The sequence below is a fragment of the Rhagoletis pomonella genome, unplaced genomic scaffold (assembly GCF_013731165.1).
Source record: "Rhagoletis pomonella isolate Grant_MI unplaced genomic scaffold, Rhpom_1.0 Rhpom_scaffold_00002, whole genome shotgun sequence".
In the NCBI taxonomy this organism is placed as follows: domain Eukaryota; kingdom Metazoa; phylum Arthropoda; class Insecta; order Diptera; family Tephritidae; genus Rhagoletis; species Rhagoletis pomonella.
The window spans coordinates 53,101,178-53,107,653 of record NW_023458556.1 but is presented as its reverse complement, the minus strand read 5'-3'; positions in this window follow the sequence as shown (position 1 = coordinate 53,107,653).

Here is a 6,476-nt window from a genome sequence, read left to right as displayed (position 1 = left end):
CAATGTATCTGTGTCTGCATTTGTGGCCTTCCACCTCAACAGGGTGGCCAAACGCTGTGGTTTTTATTGCGTTACGCCTTAAATTTGCTAACCAACCATGTCATTTTTCCGATACCAACGATTTAGTTAGTATAAATTATACGTACACACTATTTATTTGTATGCCTTTGTATGTATGTATGTACATGTGTACACATATTGACTAAGTATTGGCTATTTGCTAAATGGCTAATGCTCGCTTGTTGCCGCCGCCGCCGCCGCCGCCGGTCAATGGTTGATGGCCATTACCGTTGTTGGTCTCACATTGGCCATAGTGATTGCTAATTGAGGTCGTTATGCTGTTTTGTGTGAAATAATTGCATCAAATTTGTGAGATTTTTCTGCACTAGGACACAGCCCAGTGCAGCACAGCGCAGCCATACAAACTCCCGCCAAGTGCGGCAAGTGGGTGGCCCGCATATCCTACCGAGAGCATTGACGTAGCGTGTATTAGGTGTACTACATTAGGGGTATTCTCGAAATTTTGCAAAGCCGTTTCACGTAGCACGGATTGCATAACTTGCAAACACACAACAACAAAATACATGGGAAATAACATTTCCTATTGCAACGTCGGCACCCTTGTATATATTTTGTAAAAAGCATAGCAAAATAAATGCGACCCTGTGCTAGTTGTTTTGTTCTTGGAATTGCTATATATTTCTCTTATTCCTCTCATTTCGCTCACTTCATTTTCTTTTTTTGCTGTCTCTTGTTATTGTATTTCATACAGAATTTCACTGCTCGCTACCTATGCATGCTTTCATTTTGCAATGGGGAGCTCTGGTACTCTTGCAAATTTGTAATAGTATTTTTACATTTCATACATTCTGTGCTGCGTGCAAGACTTCGAGAATACCCCTATTATATTTTTTCCTTGCTGGCATTCTTTTAGTTTTAGCTATTTACGTAGTTCCATATCATTTCTGCTGCTTTAAAGTGAAATTATGGCATTGCATTCTCTGGTGGCATGACATTGGTTAAATGTCAAATTGCTGTTGTCGCATGAAATTAACACATTAATGACCTTTGCCCGCCTGCGGCTTTTGCAATTACCTATGTCCTATGTATGTATGTACATATGTATGCGTGTATGGATTTTAAATAAACGGTGATTATCTATATTCATTACTATCGATTTATTATGTGTTCATATTAGTAATGCTCTGTGGTCGAGTGAAGTGTAGATTTTTCGGAGTGGTAGAGTTCAGTATGTATTATATGTATGCCATACATGCGTTTGCCTTAATGCTACGAATACATATATACTGCCGGAACAAAGTATTGACACAGCAGATTTTTTCCAATATATGCAACAGTTTTTACTATAATATTTTCTGCAAATTTTTTATAAAAATATGGTTTATTCTACAACAAAAACCATAAAAATATAATTCCTAAACTTTGTGCAAGATTTTCATGCAAATTTTCACCTTTTTAATCAAATTTTTCAGAATTTTTTTGGTTTTGTAGCCCATTAAATTCTAGTAAAAAAATGCAAGAGTTAGTCAAAAATCGCATTGATTTTTGTGATTTTGGTTTTGTTTTTGAAGGTGTTTTGCATTTTTTCCATATAAAGTATTTTTGGAAAAATTTTTTGTATGGAAGAGACTGCGTGAAAATAATTGCCAAAAATCAACGGTAATTCTTATCTACTTAAAACTTGTACTCTTTTATAATAAAATTGGCGCTAAAATCTGCAAACTCAAAAAAATTATAAAAAATCTGATTAAAAAGTTGAAAATTTCCATGAAAATTTGCTGATTTTTGTTGCGGAATGGAAAATATTTTTATACAAAATTGTCAGAAAAATATTAGAATAAAACTGTTGCATATAAAATTTTAATTTTTTTTATCCGAATTTTTATAAAAAAATTTTGGCGTTTTTTATTTTCCTTTATACAAAAAGGTTTAGACTTTTACCTTGAATAGCTTCTAGAGGAGTGATTTGAATTTCCTTCAGAAATATATATCTTTTATTCCGATAAGTTGACTTAAAAACGATAATCATACAATTAATAAACTTCATAAGGAGAATATTTTCAGCCTAAATAATGACCAAACTTCCCGAAAATTACTCGTACATCCTCAAAAGTTCGAGTAATTTGCGAAAATTGCAAAAAAAAAGGCAAAAAATTCGCAATTGTCGCAAGTTACTCCAAATTTTGAGGGTGTATAAGTTAAACGGACCTCCGATTCGAATTGAGCGGGTCGAAATACAAGTAAGTAGGTGGGTTTGTTTAAAAGCTCACACTTTTTCTCACTTTTTTTTGTGTGCCGGTATTATTAGAAGGCATCGCATTTATGTATCTATTTTCAGTTCCTCGGGAACAGTAAGCCGTAATCACCTCCATCCAGAAACACAATGGACGGCGCAAAGCAAAAAACCCGTGCTGTCCTGTGACGTCTACTAAAGATGTCCAGTTAAAGTATTGCAAACTCGGTGTTACTATTGTGGTGGGAGAGTAACTTAGTCGGCGAGTACTTGCGTTCACCCTGTTGAAAGAGTTTCTCGCTACAATCTCCCTCAAAGCGAGACTCTCCAACATCCGGATTCATTGCGTCCACGCCCCGACGGAAGCAAAGGAACAGGTGTTCAAAATTCCATTCTATAAGATTTTGGAGCACATATTCTTCTTCTTCTTATTAGGCGCTAAAACCGCCTAAGCGATTTTGGCTGATTTCAACAAAGCACGCCAGTCGTTTCTCTTCGTGAAGCCAAGTCGTTGCCCACTTGGTCTTTCCAACGCAGAACGGCTTCCCTCTTGCCGTCGCCAATGCGTAGAGGCACGTAAATCTTCCGCAAAATCTCTTTCTAAAATACTCCAAGAGCTGCATCTTCGGGAGTTGTCATTTACCATTTACCAACACGGGCATGATGAGTGAGTTATAGATTGTGGTTTTCAAATATCGAGAGCGAACTTGTTTCCGGAATTGCCTACTCACTCCAAAGTAGCACCTGTTGGCAAGAACGGATTCTGCATTGGATTTCGATGCTGACATTATTTTCGGAAGTTAATGCTGGTTTTCAAGTAAATAAAATTCTCTACTTTCGCGAAATTATAACTGTCCACAGTGACGTGGGTGCCAAGGCGCCTTTTGCATAGTGATGGTGGGTGCACGTTAGGGTCAAAAATGGGTGAGAAAAAATTACTCGAGCGCCTTATTTATTCACAAGGGATGTTAAGTAAGCCCGAGCACCTAACGTCATGTAGCCATTGACTAAAGTCTCTCGGGTCTGAGGCCATATTTGTGATTTGGCGATTCTTAGCTAACTCCGTGTTCTTCATTGATCGAGCAGTGTTCAAAGTGAGCGTAATGTGCGTAGCGTAATCCATCTACTTAACTTATAAAAACAGGAAGGGAGGTTGTATACTTTGAACTGCTTTCCCTAATTCTATATTAGATCTCTTCTTTCTTATTTCCACACTTTCCTGAGACGCAGTACAAATTGACTATATGCTGTCATTGATGTGGTAGGGACCTTCGACCTTCCCGAGCACATTTCGAACTAGTCCTTGCCGACACCAGAACTTTGGCAAGATCTTGACTGTCCGAACCGAAGTAAAATTTTGTATGCAACTAGGTCGATCATGCTTACCAGCCTTGCGTCAGAGAAGGATCGATAATCGGAGTCTACACTAAAAATTTAAATACCTTAAATGGAGCACTACATCATCTTAGCAATAAACACTATTTGCTTGTGTTTGTTAACCACTCTAAACACTAAAGTATGTATTGTAAAATGACGTTACTTTTATGCGCTCAGAAGTGGTGACTGTGTAAAAAAAATACCTAAATAAAAATTTAACTGTTTGATTGCAGCCACTGATGTAGAAATACCAAACGACGGCAATATTTATCGACGAACAACTCGTCACAGTAAAACACAAGCACCAAAAACAAACCAAAAAAATCCAAAAAAAATCCTAAAAAAGTTCTATACAAGTCACTGACAACACTTGTACTTACTTGCAACACGGGTGTACGAGTATAACAAAACGGGTGCAGCAAACAAACAAATATGTTGACGAAAAGTAAAAAGAAGTACAAAATCAAATAATATTGCAAAACAGCCAACCAGCGAAAGTAACGAGCCAATCGAACAAACTCACCGCCACTTGGCTGCACTCCACTCGGCCACACTTCACTGCGTCCGCACGAATTTGCACCAAACACCCACAACAACGCACCCACACCCACGCACACCGACAGCTGTAGGCGCGCATACCGGCCACTGTCCGGGGTTTTGAAATTGACGATTTATGTACGTTTGAATTTGAATGAGAACTTGAAGAGGAACTGAACTGCGAATGCAACTGGAAGCGGAAAATAAACTATGAACGAACGACAAATCGCAGCACTTGTTGTTAGTGTTATTGGCACTCATGCTAGATCAATGAGCTGCTCACGGCGGTGTTGCTACTGGCACCAGTGTTGCCAGAAAATTTTCGTTAAAAATCTTCCTAGTGATGATAAAATCTTCAAAAAATCGTAAAACTTGCTGAAACTGGAAAAAAATATATATTTTTTTTCAAGAAATATCTTAATTAAAGATTTTGTAACAAAAAAAACTTAAATTTTATTTTGTTTATTATATAAAACCGTAACACATTTTATTAAAACAAAAAAAAAACGAAAAAAACACAGTGCATATTTTTTTTACTTGACTAGGCAACTACCAAAAACCACGGTGTATACAGTGGGCACAGTCCAACGTTTCATTTTTTTCCTATCCATATTCGCATTTGCAGCAGTAAACTGATGACAAAAATTTAACAATTTTGTTGCCAACTATCAAGCAATAAAAGTTCAAGTGCTGTCAGATATCTTCACTGTGAAGATTTTTTGTTTGGAGTTTTTTTGTTCTAGTTATCTTCTTGTGAAGATTTTTCTGATTATTTATGAAAAATATCTTAATTTTGAAGATAAATCTTTACTTCTGGCAACACTGACTGGAACTAGTACGATTTTTTTATTGTTGTCACAGACGCCGGACATTGGCAGGATTTTAGCTGAACGGAAAATGCTTCAAGTGTTTGCGATAAAAAGTATATCTATGTAAATAAAAATATGTAAAAAAAGTTGGAAAAGTGCAAATAAAAAAATAAAAGAATTTTGGAGAGTGCGAGCATTTGAGTTCAACAAATACAATTAAAACAATCAAACGAAATGCAACAACACAAACGTCACAAAACGAAAAAATAAGCGCGCAAAATGGCAAACAAATAAAACTAATTCAAAAACAAACCTTGTAAAAAAGCGGAAAACTGCAAGTGGCCAAACGAAACAAAAAAAAAAAACACAAGAAGAGCAGCTAAAGCTGGAATTTGAAGTAGAAGCTGTTTGAGTACCAGCTAAAAAAAAAGTGGAAAAAATCAAAAACTGATATCAAAATGTTGGCAGTAATTTACAAACAAGTGGCCGCGGAGTGGGGGAAAGTGTGCGGGAGAAAGTTTTGAATATTCGCGGAACACCATTGTCCGCGGTTTGAAGGATTTACTGAGTTGTTGATAAATGATACCGTAACGGGCCGAATTTAGAGTGGGCCAGAGATTGCAGAGGATTGCCAGCAGCGAAGTAGATTTGTTTTTACAGTTAATGGATGGTGTTTTTTTTAATGCTTATTCTAGGAAAACTCGTAAAAAGGAAGAGGCTGCTTTGTTCAAAAGCTTCCGCGTATTAAGCAGCCCCACTAGCTTTGAAGTGTATTTGCGATAAAGTGCTGCTCTTGTTGACTTATTGAAGCGTTTAGTATGAAATTAACTTAGTAAACTGTGATAAACTGTTTAAAAATACTTAAAAAAAAGTATACGATTTCAGAAAATTTAAATTTTATTTTTTAACTATTCCAACCACTTTATATTGCGCTTGCAAGGTTCGAGAGTATTTGATATGGATTATAATTGTTATATGAGCAATACAAGGAAATATAAACTTAGCAGGAAAGAGCTGGGGACGCTACCCAAAACTACTGAGTTGGATTCACACGGCGACAGTACGACAGCTTAACTTGGGCAATCAAGGCGCTCACCAAGATACAAAGGCTAACATGCCTATGTATAATTGTAGGCATGAAAACTTGTCCGGAATTTAAAATCAAGCGAAACTACCAGAATCGAACATTTCTAACACTTCAGAATTGGCTGATAGACTCAGATCTCATCAGTTAACATCTAAACTGGTGATGGAGTGCCTTGATGAGCTAAGTACTCTGGGTAATCGAGTTTGGGTTCTTGCAGTCGGTTAAGGCGTGTCGCCCAGAGGTCAAGGTTATATGTGATATCTTCGACTATGTTAGTATCGATTTTAGGTTTGAGATAAAAAAAATTTAATTGTTTGATAGAGGAATCTAAACACTGCACCCTGTGCGACACGCCTTAAAGATCTCCAGTCGGGACCAAAATTTATATATGATATCTATGACCGTGGTATTG